Raw genomic sequence first — 16,382 nt, 5'->3', positions numbered from 1 at the left:
GAAGACTTTTCATCTCTCTCAACTACTTTCATTTAAGAATGTTTGATAGAAGTGGCCTTTAAACAGACTGATACAAATGGACTAGAGAGAACTGAGGCTCTGTTTTTGCCTATATGCAAGATGGGCTATTCTAAATTGTCTTACTAATGTTTGAAGTAAAAATAACCAACATCTGCTTAGTGTCAAGCACAAGTATCAACATGTACTTTTTTTTTTAAACAATTTCTATTTTTTTTTCATATAGTTTACTTTCACTAAGGTGTTGTGTGAGATTTATTTTTTTTTTCTTTGAGGTTTTGGTTGGTGGGAGGTTTTTTGGTTGTTTAGTTTTTGATTTGTGGTAGTTGTTGGGTGTGGTGGTGGGTTTTTGTTTGTTTTTTGTTTTTTAAAATCCAGGTTTTCTTTTGTAGGAGTCACGATGTTTTCCCTTAAAACCATAACTGCATGTAATGTTCGTTTAGGAAGTGAAATAGTTCTTTGCAACTTGAAACTTAAATTTGTTTGTGTCACTATAAATGTACTGCTAAATAACTTTACGTGGGAACTGCTTCCCAGCCTTGTAATGAAGACGTTTATAACAGCACAAACTTCAGTGAGTCTGTTGGAAGTAAAAGCACTAATCGTTTAGCTGTCTTTTCCCAATGAGTATAAAACCTGAATTACTTTAATAGATCATTTTGAACAAAGCTTCTATGTTTAAAGTGAAACGCTTTAAGAAGATGGAAGTTGTAATTTAGTTTTTTGCCAAGATTATGAATACCTCTGTGCTGAATCAGTGGTTTGAATATTTTTATTATGATTCCATGAAGGATATTTGTTTTAAGGCATGTTAGAACTTGTCACTTACCATTAATTTTAACAATCAGTTTTATGCTTGCTGTTTATAGTCAGCACGTGGTACTGTAGACCCCAGTTTCTGCTCTCTACTGAGACACATAAAATATATTGAAATAGTATTTAGATGTAAACAAAGAAATATTTAGGGCTTGTTGATGCTGTAATCAACAGACAGTTTCTGGATAATTGGCATTTGAGTAAACTAACCTTGTAATGCCTCTATTTGTTTTTGCTTCTGCTTTGAGCGTGGAACATGGTACAAATATTTGAGAATGTGGAAGACTGATAGTAGCTTCTGCATGTGGACCTTTTTGTTCTTTGTGCTCTTGGCTTCAAATAGTGATTGCATAGCTGGAGTTTGCAGTCATGGGCTTATGCTGAATTTTGTGGTTTTCTTTTTAATATACTTTGATTTTTGTAAGGTATAGAAAGAAAAGATTTTATTTGCAGAGAGAAGGTGGATAGGTCTAAGTACAGATAAAAGTTTGCTTTAATGTATTTACTGTTCATTATTAAAAAAGAATTTTGGGTAAATAGGTTAGAAACCCCAGTGCTACTCTGTTAGGTATCTTTGAAAACTTTATTTGCACTCTACATCAAGTCACTAAATTTAGTTTGAACTTAGACGTGCTCTGGTGTGCTGGCTCAAATAAGTAGATAAGCTTCTTGCTCACCCATGCTTACCTATTGATCTTTCTTTCCTAACCGTTAAAATTGCCTTTCTTAATATTTTTTTTTTCTTTGGTCTCATTACTCCCATTTTCTTTTTGTGTGTGTTGCTCTGAACAATGATAGTGGCGGTGTGTGTCTGTGATGATGTGAGAACATGACCAAGCTCAGTAGTTAGAGGCTATGGAGTTTATTAGACCAAGTGACACAGCTGAGAAGTGACAAGCTCTTGATCACAAGTGCCTTTAAGGTCTGAAATCAAAACATTAGTTTTCAAAGCTAAATATATGGTGAGGACTGTTGCTCGGAGTTCGATTAAATGCGGATCAATTTTACCATTTTGGAAAAGTAAGGTAGCTCCTAGGAGGGGAGGTGGGAGAGGAGTAGACAGGGTGTTCTTGGTAGAGGGAAGAGATGAGAAAGCAGTTGCCTCCTAAGGGGAAGAGACAGGCAGTTTACAGCTGGTGGAATGTGAGGAGTTGGCTGTGGAGGGAGAGATCATACTGAGCCCCTAATTTTTATTTTATGGCCCATTGGATGTATTTGGTATCTAGCAGAGTTATGAATTTTAGCTGTTATGTCAGTTTAGTTGTCTGTAAAACTGCAGCCTCCATTCCAAAGCTCATATTTGGGAAGTGGTGCGTAGGTTTCCCTTGAGGATGGCCTGAGAGATTAGAGATGAAGCAACTGCTGTATGAGCCGGGTCCTTCTGCTGATGTCTGGCTGGTTTTGTCCTGAATCAATTGTCTGCATGAGTGTATGGGGTTTTTTTAAACATTTGCTCATGCTTAGTTACCATTCTTACAAATATCCTAAAATAGGAATACAGGATGTTCTAGTAAAGCAAAAAACATTATTTTGAGCCAAGGTATTTGTTTTTTCAAAATCTATATACAAAATTTCCTTATTAAGAATAAAGTGGGTGTGGTGGGTTGACCCTGGCTGGAGCCGAGGTGCCCACCAGAGCTGCTCTATCACTCCCCTCCTTCACTAGACAGGGGAGAAAAAGTATAACAAAAAGCTTATGGGTCAAGATAAGGACAGGGAGAGATCACTCACTAATTATCATCATGAGCAAAACAGACTGAACTTAGAGAGGAAATTCATCTTATTTATTACTAAGCAAAACAGAGTAGAGGAATGAGAAATAAAACCAAATCTTAAAACACCTCCCCCCACCCCTCCCATCTTCCCAGGCTCAACTTCACTCCCGGCTTCAACCTCCGCCCCCCCTCAGCGGCACAGGGGGACGGGGAGTGGGGGTTACGGTCAGTTCATCACACGTTGTTTCTGCCACTTCTTCATCCTCAGGGGGAGGACTCCTCTTATTGTTTCTCTGCTCCAACATGGAGTCCCTCTCACGGGGTGCAGTCCTTCACGAACTGCTCCAGCATGGGGGTCTCCCACGGGGTGCAGACCTTCAGGAACAGACTGCTCCAGCGTGGGTCCCCCACAGGGTCACAAGTCCTGTCAGCAAACCTGCTCTGGCGTGGGCTCCTCTCTCCACGCATCCACAGGTCCTGCCAGGAGCCTGCTCCAGCGTGGGCTTCCCATGGGGCCACAGCCTCCTTCAGGTGTCTCCACTTGCTCTGGCGTGGGGTCCTCCAGGGGCTGCAGGTGGAATCTCTACACCCCCTCATCCTTCCTCCATGGGCTGCAGGGGGACAGCCTGCTTCACCATGGTCTTCACCACGGGCTGCAGGGGAATCTCTGCTCTGGCGCCTGGAGCACCTCCTGCCCCTCCTTCTGCACTGACCTTGGTGTCTGCAGATGTTCTTACATCTTCTCACTCCTCTCTCTGGCTGCAAAAGCGCTAACTGTTTTTTCTCTTTCTTAAATATGTTATCACAGAGGCGCTGATTGACTTGGCCTTGGCCAGCGGCGGGTCCGTCTTGGAGCCGGCTGGCATTGGCTCTGTCAGACACAGGGGAAGCTTCTGGCAGCTTCTCACAGAAGCCACCCCTGTAGCCCCTCTGCTACCAAAACCTTGCCATGCAAACCCAACACAGTGGGCTGGGCTTAATATTTGTGAGATGCCACCGTTTCCTTTGGTATTTAACTGACTAAAAATTATTCTTGCTGCTTACACTATTAGATGATTCAGTATTAGAAGACAAACTTCTACAGTTTGTCACATGAATACTTTACTAGGTCCTGTTTAGTGAGAGCGCTCTTTAGATGTAATCCCGAAGATCAGAAAGTCAGTACTGTGTCTGAAATAATAATGTTAATCAGTAGGGAAAGGAGGGGTTTTTCTTTCTTAAGCTGAAATTGATGAGGTTTAGTAAGTCTCATTTCACAGAGTATGATGTAAGCTTTCTAAACTGAGTACTTACGACCTAAATGGCTTTTCTCTGGGTGCCCACACATGAATTTCTTACTCTGCCTTTTATGTCCAGTGACTTATTGGTTATATGGGAGTCTGAGAAGCAAAGTTTCTCTGGGAGGAAAAAAACCCCCAACCTTATTTTTCTTGCCATGGCCATAACAGGTTTGGGTTTCTGTGTGGTCTGGGGTTTTGTTTTATTTTTCCTCAAGCATAAAACACAGCAGCTATGCATATAGAATATCAAGGGCCTAATATTGCTGCTCTTACAAAGAACGCAGACGTGCCTGGTCCCAGCACGGATGCCAGGGCAGGTTAAAAGCAGAGCTGTACTCTGGCATACCTTGTTACGCTCCTTGGAGCTTGGGAGTGATCCGGAGGGCTGCCATACCTTTAGCTGCAAAAAAGAGAGGAGAGGTCTAACAAATGCTGGAGGAGGAGTGAGGAAGTTAAAATGAAGAAGCTTAAAAAGAATTAAAAGGCTTGGTTTTGGTTCTCTGTTTAGAAGTTGGTATTTATTGACTATGGGCAAGGCCTACCTGGAGATAATTTACAGATGTGCTAGGAATTCTTTTGATCCTCTTAGGGACTATAACTAATCACACAACACCCATCTCTTACCACACTGAGTCTTGAGCATCTTGAAAAATACTCTGTTTGCTTCTTTCAAAAGCACTGTGCAGAAGATTAAAGCTCAGGGCAGAAAATCATAGCTTGCTTTCAAATAAAAGCGAACATCACTATGGGCAGTCCAACGAATCAGAAGAGCAGGAGTTATCTTTATAGTACATACGTTGGATATATTAGCACTTGCAGGTTGTAATTCAAAGTACTCAAACCACTTACTTTTTGCAATGTTTTAATTCCAATTTTTTTACTCTAAGGCTGTGGGAAAAGTTGATAGCATATAGCGAATTTTTGATTGATTTTTCACTTGGGGAGAACCTTCGGGGAAAACATAAGACTTAGATTGAAAAGAAAGGTACTATGAAGAAGGGTATTTTGTTACGAAGGGGTAAAAGTCATTCCTCAGGCTGTCTTTTTGGAGTTCTGTGGATCATGAAACTAAGTCTTGAATTACGCATGGTTTTCTGCAGCAGTAATTTGCACAACATATTACGTCTTGGAGGCCAACCAGCGCAATGCAGTTTGCTCTTGTTTTTCTCTGTACTTGAAATACTTTTTTAAATGCCATGTTTGTGCTGCAATTTTTGTTGTCATTTATGATGTTCATAATTTAAATATATTTGAATAACTGCACACACAGTTTGTGCATCATTTAAATCAATGAATGATCCATACGATCCCTGAAAACATCTTCCGCTTCCAAGAGTGCATGCAAAATGGTTATACAAGCAGCTATATTTGATTTCTTTGGGTACGTTTACATCCTTCATTTCCTTTCAGTGTAGTTTTTTTTCACCTTCTGATACAAATAATGCTGATCACTACATTGTAATACGAGAGGGGAAGTCTAGCATGGATAACTGGTTGAATAAAATGTAAGGTCTAGGAACTGCGACTGCTTGGCCAGTTCTTATAGTGGAGTGCATCAGCAGAGATAGGTGTTGGGGCTGGGTGCTGTCACGAGTGCATGAGCAGTGAGAAGGTGGTAAGCAATGAGGCAAGGAAGTCTGATGATAACTCAATAGTTAAGATAAGGGGTCAAGTATGAGTAATTTAGAATAGAATGACCGTAGAAGCCTAAATCATTAGGCAATGAAGTGGCAGATAAAATTCAACATGGATAAATATGAAGTTACACATGTGAAGAAAACTAAAACAAAGTCCCTCTGAAACAATGGGCTTTGCACTATTCCTCCCCCCCAAGTGAGATCTGTAGAGAGTTACAGTTGCATGAAAAGATCAGATAGATGATCAGTTGTGGTCAGAAAGTAAATTGATCGTTAGGGGTTGTTGGGAAAGGAGAGAACAAAGCAGAGAACTCTGTAAAGAAAGATCCACTGTGCAGTTCAGTTCTCATCTTACAGGATGTGGAGGAGCTGGAAAAGTTTCAGAGAAAGGGCTGTTGGAGTCATCAGGACAAGGAATGAAGAAGATAAAGCTCTTCATCCTGGAAAAGAGATGATGACTAAAGTGGTCTCTGATAGTAAGCTGCAAAATCACGATCGGCTTGAAGGAGGAGATAGGGATTAATAGTTCATTGTCTCTTCCTGTGCAAGAGCTCAGGATGTTAAATGAAGCCAATAGGAACTGGATTACAAACAAAAGAAAGTGGTTTCTTCATGGAACAGGTAGTGGAAATGCTGGAGTTGCTTGTCATAAAATGTTGTGGATGTTAAAAGTGGACATGTATTTGAAAAAAAAAAACCCACTAGGCACTCTCAAGAAAGAGCATCATTGAGAGTTAGTGAATGGAACAGGCATTTGAGGAAAAACCCTGATGTGAAAACAGCCGGAGGCTGAGAGTACTGCATGTGGTTGACCTGCTTTTCCTCGTTCTTGAACACTTATTTATGGCACTTGTTGTAGGCAGAATAACTGGTCTTGGGTCTGATACAGCTGTTCTCTTGGAAATATTGTATGTTGGGTTTATGTCAAGTATGCGTGGGCTCAGACATACTAGAATTCACAGGATTACTGTGATCTGTCTGGGGTCAATTCTGCGGTCAGGGCATCTTGACATTGAAATCCAGAGGCGATGAGTTTTTGAGGGGTCTCTTCGTAGCTGATAGCTATGTTGTAGTCAATGTAATGGTAGAGAGAGGTTGTTAACTCACAATACTGACTTACCTGTGAAATGATGATATCACACTACACTGGTTAAAATAGTGTTTAACTGCAATTCCAGTTTACTGTATTCTGAAACATAAGTGTTCTATCTCTAAAAAAAAAAAAAAAAAACCAAAAAACAAAACCAGCTATGTGCAGCACTGCTGACAGTTCAGTCATTTGCAGTGCTGAAACCTACTGCATAAAGTACACTAAGATCACAGTAGTCATGTAAGTTATGAAATCATTTAAACTATGAAATTCTTACAGTATAAGAACTGTCCAGTTCTGGGCTTGATGTCCACTTCTGGGCTTCTCATTACAAGAGACATGGACATACTGGAGAGAGTTCAACAAAGGGCCACAAAGATTAAGGGAGTGGCGCATCCTTCCTCTAAGGAAAGGCTGAAATAGCTGGGGCTGTTCAGCCTGGAGAAGACAAGGCTCAGGAGGGATCTTAACAATGTGCATAAATACCTGAAGGGAGGGTGCAAAGAGGACAGAGCCAGGCTCTTTTCCATGGTGCCCAGTGACAGGACCAGAGGCAATGGGCACACACTGAAACACACGAGGTTCCCTCTGAACAGCAGGAAACACTTTCGCTGTGGGGATGAGGGAGCCCTGGCACAGGTTGCCCAGAGAGGCCGTGAAGTCTCCATCTTGGAGACAGTCAAAAGCTGTCTGGACACGGTCCTGGCCACCTGGCTCTAGGTGGCCCTGCTTGAGCAGGGGGTTGGACCAAATGCCCTCCAGAGGTCACTTCCAGCCTGAACCATTCTGTGGTTCTGTGAAAAACTTCACCCAAACATAGAGCCAACAGTAATTGTTTATAAGTAAAAGTATTAGACTACATCCAGTTGTTTTGATTGGGTGTTTGCAAGTTGGTTTTCTGATGGGGAGAGTCACTGTAAAAGGAAATTATGATCTCTTATTTATCTTCAATAATAAAGGTACCGATTGCTGTATTCAACAGTCTGTTTATGTGCATTGGTAACACGTTATCTAAAAGTACAGGGTCTTCATCAGAGCTGTGGATAGCTTGAGCCACTTGTTATGTCTTCATAAAGTACTAGATAGCTTTGTTTTTTTAAATTGATATATTTTGACTGTCAGCCAGAGACTGGCAGAAGAAACAGTCTTGGTCTGTATCTTGAAATGTGAATTATGCCAAGGTGTTCTTATTAATGGCTTGTGTTTCACAAGAGCAGTCAAGTACCCCAGAGGTAAGAAGGTTTGGATGGAATTCGTTATACACCTGTCACTCATGCGACCTGAATTCAGAATAAAGAGCAGGTAATAAAGCCACAAGAAACTGCTTTTTTGAACTAATTAGGGAAAAAATAATTTAATTAAATTATTGCAACTGAAGGATGATTGCTTTACAATAGAAGGTATAAGTTAGCAAATAAAATTACTCCAAGTACCCATTTCCCCTTCTCCAATTCCTTTTTCTTCATTTTGTCTATTGATTTTGATCATCTCTTGTTTAAACACTTTGACAAATGGGTACCCTGTTGTGGAATTAAATCAGAATCAAACATCTGAAGTGCTAGATGATTTCAAATCTGTGAGGAAAACATGAACTAGGTTAGGTAAAGGAAACTGTGATCTCCAGAGTTCACGCTGTCTGAAATGTCCCTTTCATGAACTTGTGTGAAGCATTGTGCAGGGTTTCCTTTAGCTGAAAATCATTTGTACCCAAGAGAGTGGAGAGGAGTCACGTTGCCCCACAATTTCTGTATTTCTTCATATCAGAATGCATTGGTCAGGTGCATGGTGTAACTCTGTCCCCTCCCTGATACAATTGAGTAGCAAGCATCCTCTAGCATTTCAGCAAGCAGTTTCAGAAACACAAAGACCTTATGCTACCCTAATTTAGCTGGAACTGCTAGGGACTTTAGGAAGCTGTTATGGCTGTGGGCTAAATGTATTATACCCAGTATGTGCTCCATTCCCTCCTCTCTTCCTTCCTCATGAACTCTCTGTATCACTCTTCTGTGCTTGTTGTACTCGGGACACTGCCAACAATAACTATTTCTGTTTGTTAGAAGCCTTTTTTTTTTGTTTTAGACATTCTTGAAGCTAAATTAATTTCAGCATGGGTTTAATAGCATGGGACTCGGTGCAACTCAGAAAAAAATGTTTGTTTCTCACCTTCTTTATTGCAGGGGCTGCTCAGCCCATGTTCAGCCCCTGTGTCAGGGAACCATTGTTCCCGGTTGTCTACTCAGCTTCTGGGGTTTTGTCCACTTCTTACTTGCATACTGAAATATATTCATGTCAGTGGTCTTCCCTCCACCCTTCTTCCAAGCAGGACTCAGTATTGCCTATTGGTCCTGTTCCAGTGGTTCCCCTGGTGCCCTTGCTGTGTAGCAGTCCCGTGTCATGTTTTGTTCTTCTTGATACCAAGGGGAATGTCATAGCAATGTACAATAATTGTCATCATACCTTGGTTCTTCAATCCTTTGGCAATCAGAGCTGGTAAAATTCTGCTCAGCAGTTTACCAGAGGAATAACAGATCTATCGCTGCATTCTCTTTTCACTGAGATCAATTTGGATCTGCCTGCTGGTGCTTGAAATGCTTCTATTTTTGCACTTTCTTGCATCTTAAAGTCAAATAGCCAGAACTGTCCTAGTGTTAAATATGATGTTCCTTTTAACTGGGTCTCGCCAGCACAATAATGTTTGGTCTGGAATTGGTACTCAATAGAAATGACCAAATCTTGTTAACCATTCAGGGAGGACTTTTGTTCTGAGGTAGGGAGTGTAATGAGTACATCCATTGATTTTTTTTTTTTTAAATAGTTTGCTCACAACTGGACATTGTCACTTCAAAGGAAATCATAAGTTTATTGGTAGCCACCATATTATTTTATGCATCCTAAATACCAAGAGGAAATTCTCAACTGTACCAAACCCAGTAAAACATTTCTTTTCTTGAACACCTCAGTGAAATATCTTTTTCTTTGTCCAGCAGAAAATAAAATTATATTCTTCTGAAATCTTTCTGCAAGCTAGATTCTACCCTGCAGAGGTACATATACCTCCCTGCATCAATGAGGCACAATGAACTTGGCAGAGAGTTTGTCTCTAAGGAGCAGCTGGGGGTCTTCCCATCATTCTCACTCCTTGGGCTTCCTGAAGGAAGGGGCTAATTTATATAATAAGTTGTTTCATCTGAACCTATTTTAAATGTGAGAGACGTAAGCTCTTGTGATTCAAATTAACTTCAGCAAGGAAATTTTGGTTGTATCTGTTTTACAAGGATGGTATTACTACCTCAAGATTTAAGAAGTTACAGCTCTGAAAAATTAGGAGTTTGGCTTAAAAATCATGCATGCTTTTAAAAAAGCAACAAAAAGATCTCTGGAAACCTTGTGTTTAGGGTGCTTGGGGTGTGGTTTTGTTGTGTGTGTGGGTTTTTGGTTGGTTGGTTTTGGTTTTTTACTACTTTTTTTCCTCCTGCAGAAAGCCTGAGATTTAGAATAAAAGCTTGTGATAGTGTGGCTCCAGGAACTGAGAGTTACTGAAAGTTACTCCAGGTGTTGTGAGGCTTGTAATAAAATGGTAAAAATGGTAAGAATTCTTACCAGTGGAAAGAAACACCCTTCATTGTCCACTTTTAAATATCCAAATATCGTGCATTTAATAAACACACAATACTTGTAGCAATAATGTTTTTGTATTCTGCCTTCCTTACTTCCCTGGTACTGCTGAAACTGGTAAAAGCTGTAATTAAGCTGTCATACCTAATTTTAAAATACAGTTAACATTTAATTCTTATTTTAAGCTATTTTTGAAGTTAAAAGCCAATATATTGGGAACTGAGCCAGAGATTAATAACACTTTCTTTTTTTTAAATGACAACCAAAAAGTGTAGAACAAAGGGGAAGAATTTTTTTTTTTTAGAGAGTATTATCTGAGGTATGTGTTGTAATACAGCACTGGAGTCTTGCACCAAAATATAACTTTGAAAAACTTAACTAATTCTAATCTGAACTGTATATAATTAACTTTTTAGGCAGGAAGGGTAATTTGAGATTGTTTCAAGCTGTGTGTAGAATGAAGAAAGTGTTTAACTTTTTTTTTTTTTAAATTATGGTCATGCATATTAAACTGAGTGAATATGGGGTGTGAATGAAGAGAATGTATGTTTGTACATTATTGTTGTTATTACTACTAATGCATTTTGAAACTGAAAAGAAAATTGCTATTGGTGAGGTATTCACATTTGTTGAAGGTAATAGTCTATTAAAAGTACTTGTCTGTTCTGTGGGATTTGTTCAGTGACGTAAGTCAAGAACATTTTCCAGAGTGAATGCAGATTAGTGGTATTAGATTGTCAGCATGAAGTTGGTATCTGGTAGCACTGTATGATGGATTAATCACAGGGGGTAGGGCATTTTTTTGAAAAAAGATGATTTGAATATCTTTCAGTGAGCTGACAGTTTGTAAAGGTGGTTGCAATGAACTACCAGGCTACAGCCCGTCTGGAATAATCGAAGCACCTCATCAGCTGCCCAGGGAGCATATTCTTCCTTATCAGGCAGCTTGGGTCATAGGCTTTGCAATACTTAATAGACACAGGGTGGGGAATAGTAATATGGCAGAAGAATATATAATATTAAAGTAGATTTCAGATTGTTGTATACTGCTTACCAGCATTTAAAGGGGCGTTTTTAATTCTGCAAAGTATATGCTTGCATATGTCATGCAGTCATTTCTTAATACCTCAAAATTAGAACAGTGTATTTTAATCTATTTGATAATGGACATATTGCTGTAGAAATACATTGTACCTGCCTACACTGAAAGACTATTAGCTTTTCTATTTGTGAATGAAATTACCCTGACAAATCCTGTGGCGGCTTCTTCTTGTTCATATATATAAAAAAAAGCTGTGCTTTAACTGCAGAGTGATGAACCTTCTCTGTGCTAACACTGAAATAGCAAATGTAGGTGGTAATGTTTATAGCATAGTCAAAAGCACGACCTGAGCACATGCACACATTATTGAGCTAGCAATCTGACTAGCTCATTTGCCAGTACCAGCGAAGTTGTAAAAATTCGGGATTGTGAGCAAATTGTGCAGCTTGTGCCGGTTTTAATGCCATTAGGACTTTGCTGCTGTTGGTGTCAGAGCTAGTTAGGTTAATGCTAGGCTATCGTTAATACCATTATATGTTGCGGACCTTAGGCATGCCAAGAGATAGCGGCCACATCATCACACCTATGTGCTGTCTTCTATCTCTCCTCCTGGAAAGCCAGCCTTCAGGAGGAGTCTGAGGACACAGATTTTCTGAGCCAGGTTTAGACAGTCAGGAGGTAGGGATGTGGTAGAACTAGGGAAGAGTCCCTAATGAGGAGCAGGCGCTTTGCTTTCCTTCCCGGCAAGTTAGGCACGTAGCCTGGAAGTCACTGAAAGCAGTGCTCAAATACCTGGGCTTCCAGGTCTTCTCAGTCACCTACTTTTCTTCTAAGGCTTCCAGTGAAGGCATGAGTACTTCTTCTAATAAGTGGTGGACAGTGATGACTTTACAGTTTGGGGGAGAGATGATATGGGTTCAAAATAATTTGATAAACTTTACCTGCTGCTATCAGTACCTTCAGGCAAACTCCACTATTGCAAATATTTTCCTTAATAGCAAGTGAGAACTGAAACAAATTCTCATCATTCACATTTTGAAAGTATTTTCACTCTTTTGTTCCCTAGCATAGTTTTTTGTGTTAGTTCTGTGGGACTATAATATTGTCCATTTTAGTTACGTTTTGTTACCTTTCTGTAAAATTTCTGCCTTTAACTTGTTTTTTATCATACGAATACTTACAAAGGCAGGCAGAAAACAACTGATTCGCAAAGCATGGTAAGTAGATGGGCGTATGGAACATCCCTACTCTACAAGGCTTTTGATTTAATTATTTCAAGTTTGCAAAAATAAGCTTTTTTAAAAAAACCCTGCAATTCACACACACCCCTCTGCCTCTGGTTGACTGCGTTTTTCTAATGTCTTATTAGAAGAGTTTTTACTTTCATAGTGTTGTTTTTTTCTACAGGGCTCTAGCTTTACTTTTCTACTTACCATTTTAACACAGAGGAATTGCTTTGAATGTCACTTCTAATTTTAACTGTCAGTTTAGTTCTTGACTTGATATAGCTAACAGTAGATTTATTTTTTTTTATCCCCTCTCTACAGCAACAAATCTCCTATTGTAAACCCCCTTCATAACGACACCTTTCTTCCCCTCTGCAATGGTACATCATCAGATATACAGGAATGCAAAAATAGCTCAAATGTGCCACTCGGTCTGACAGTTAAAAGTTTCTTGGTGCTTTCATTTTTTTTGGAAAGCTTTTTTGTCTCTTCTCAGTCCTGAGAAAAATAGCAGGCTGGAGTCTGCAGTAACGTAGTTACAAATTCCAGTTACAAATTTGGTGCAGATAGAAATAACAGAAAAAATGTAGCAATGTAATTTCAAATACTGTGTACTTCCCTCACTGCTGTAGAATGTGGTTTTGGGATTAATGCTTTCTAACAGCAAAAATGTGATATTTTACTCTATCAGAAAACGTCTCTATATGATGTATACTTCAGATTGCTCATGAATCTGGAGCTAGGTACTTAAACGATGGTCTCCATTTTAATATCATTAAGTTTCCTTTACATTAAAAGGAGTTGTGCACAGTTATGTAGGTATCAATTTGCTGTTAGCCGACACCTGCTCATGTGTTTTGGTATGACTGTCTCTTATTTCAGTTTTAGGCATGGACTCCACAGAAACAGGCATGTCTTCACAACTCTGATTTAAAACTCATAACAGTTACAGTAGACAGTAGTGGATTTAGTAGTACAGTAGTACTTTAGATTTACAACACCATACTGATAGCAAATCTTGGTTGATCATTTGTCTAAGTGACCTGAGAGGGTTTCTGCTAATTTGAGGTTTTGGACACTCCTCTACTTCAGCAATTTTACTAGGATATTTACATTAGATTTATGAATCCTTTAATTTCCTCCTCAAATCAGTGTTTTAAAACAATTTCCTGATCTGGAATGGTGATGGGGTGGATTCTGCTGCCTGTAGACTTTGGCAGTATTTTAAGAAAGATGTTTTAGTTCAAGACCTAGTTGCTGTTTGGCATTTGGATTGATCCAGTAAGGTTTTTTGTAACAATTATCCAAAATTACCAATTGTAGGAAGAAAAAACGGGTATATTTTATTGTAACACATTACCACAGATCTGATTTTGATCCTATTTGCCATGCATAAAGACCAGATCATTAGAAGTTACCCTTTTACTAAAATCAAAGCTAGAAAACTAAAATAATAGCAAGTCCAAATAAGCTCGTATTATGCACTTAAAGTAAGAGAGAAATTTTGGATCTCTTCAGATACTGAAAACCAAATCTGATCTCTATCAGATACGCATAATGGTTCCGTTGATTACAATTTTGTCATTTCATTTGTAAATAAATTTCTTGTTTAGCTTTTTGTGTGACAGAGAGAACATAGCTCATCTAAATGATGAAAAGTCTGCAATAACAGTAATTCTTGAAGGCCTTTTTTGTCATTTTTTTTGTCAGGATGTGGGGGAGATTTTGCAGCAACATGTACTTTCTTTTCTGGCAGCCTTATGCTCTTTCATCTTATTTCTCTTGTTTCCCTTCTTGTTCCCTCTGACATACAGAAAAAATAAATGCATATCCTCTGAGCACTGTACTTGATTGTGTATCTTGGAATAGCATTCCGATTCATTTGAAGTTGCAGCATTGTTTCATTCTGCCTTCGACCGGTGTAGGGAGTGGAGTAACTTGTCTCCACAGAGGCTTTTGTGCTGCAGCATCTGCTGTCTTAAAATGCAGAAAGCCTGAAATACTCTGAACCTTCTTCTCTGTTACTGTTGTATGTCAACTGCGTTGTGAGACAAACCTTACTAATACAAATTCTTGTTAATTCTTTGATAGTTATTTTTTGTGAACTGCTTGCCCATTTGTTTGTATTACATGTATGTCTTTCATATACAAATCCAAACATCAAGCCTTTAAGTCTTGGCAACTACAGCAAACTACATGGAAGCTGTGGTTCTTCGTTCCTGGCCTTTCTGAATACCTGACATGTCTGAAAGCTGTGCAGTGGGGAATTGCTTCTCTTTATATACTGACAGACTTCCACTTACTGCAGATATATGTTTTGGAGGAAATGTTAAGTCTAGGGAGTTGTCACATTTGCATGTCGTGTCTGTGGGGCAGAGGAATCATTTTTCTGGAGGGATGAAAAGGGGAAAAGCTGTTGAATTGACTGACTATTTTTTTGGACAGAGACTGGTTAGGAGTCTTTCGTGTACTCACAGCTGAGTGTTAGATTGTCTCAGACCTTTGTTAACTTCTGAAATAAACCCCTTCGTTTGGTCATAGCTTTTCTGAAAGATTGCCAGCTCTTGAAGGGATCAGGCTGCATTATCCATTTTTCAAGTGAGGATTATCTAGGAGACTGTATCAATGTTGATATCTTGCTCCAAAATCTGAAGAATTAAAATAGTTATCAGCGGCATTTCAGTGGAGACCTCTTCCTAATTAGTCTGCTCTTTGTTTTTTGAACTGTTATTGCCTATTTTCCCAAGCTGACTTTAGCTCTTTCTCATAAAGATGCCTAGTATTTAACTTTGCCTGGTAGAACCTCAAAGAATGCCTCACTCAATAGCACCTGAGAATTGCCTCTAGGTTGCCATGTATGCTCAACTTCTTGGATTCTATAAATAAAATGTTCCCCATGTAGCACTTGTATTTCTCCCAAAACTCACTGCACTGTTTTACTACTTTCTCCCTTTTTCTGTTTTCTTTTTAAACAATCAATTAGCTGTTTTTCAGTCTACAGGACAATACATTGCTTTTCAACCAGCCCAGCCTGACTAATATTTCAAAGAAGTCAATGTACAAATGGTTTCTAGAGAAGTCCAATTGCTTTTTCTTAGTCTATTAAACCTTCTCTCTTGACTTCTGGCATATTTCAGTATAACATCATGTGCTTTTTCCTCTGTTCCTCTGTTTTATTTTAATCTTTTGTCATCTTTAGGTGTTGATTTGTGCTTTGGTAACTGGGTTTGGAGTATTCATTTAATAAGTGGTAAAAGGTGGGAGGGAGGGAATAAATGTAGACTTTCTTAAGGAGATCCTTGTTAGACTTTCTGAAATGTTACCTGTTTGTTACTCATCAGTCTTACTGTAGTTTTACAGTCTTACTGTATTAAACTTTCACTTTTATGCTCATGAAAGACAATGGTATTGCTAGATAAGTAAAGGGTCTTTTTGTGAGAAAATGTAGGATCAAGCCATCCATTTAAAAATGAACGTAAAACTCTTGGCACAAAGTTTGAGTCTGATTCTGGCAGGCCAAATAACACAGTATAAATGCAGAGAAAGAGGTAGACAAAACTTGTGTATATTAGGCAAGTGTTATAAATACGAACTTTTTAATGAAGTCATTCATTTAGTGTCAGATATGTGGAACTAAAGTTCAGGGGTTTGGTAAAATTGGTCTAAAACGTGAAAATTTTTTATCTTTAGGATCACTTGGAATAAAGAAGTACCTGAGGAAAGAATGTTAAAATAATAATTTTCATTAATCCCTGCAGAATCTCGCTGAAGTAAACGAAGGAGCTCTGTGACATTCATGTTGGGAACCTGCAATGAGGAAGTGTATGGGTGCATGTTCTAAGGATTATTTGTTACCAGATGTTAGGAATAAAAAATGGATGGTAAAAGTTTTAAGGGGAAGAGAGATTAATTCTGAGGCAGTGATCGATAGCTTCACTCTTCT

General features: G+C 39.0%; 1 protein-coding gene across 2 annotated transcripts in view; it reads left to right on the top strand.

The window, feature by feature from the left end:
- The window catches only part of INPP4B (inositol polyphosphate-4-phosphatase type II B), a 335,694-nt gene that overhangs the window by 105,861 nt on the left and 213,451 nt on the right, over positions 1-16,382 (top strand). The window lies entirely within an intron of this gene.

The sequence above is a fragment of the Balearica regulorum genome, chromosome 4 (genome assembly GCF_011004875.1).
Source record: "Balearica regulorum gibbericeps isolate bBalReg1 chromosome 4, bBalReg1.pri, whole genome shotgun sequence".
Lineage (NCBI taxonomy): Eukaryota > Metazoa > Chordata > Aves > Gruiformes > Gruidae > Balearica > Balearica regulorum.
Note: the sequence above shows the minus strand (reverse complement) of the source record. Positions and strands in the feature narration are given on the sequence as shown.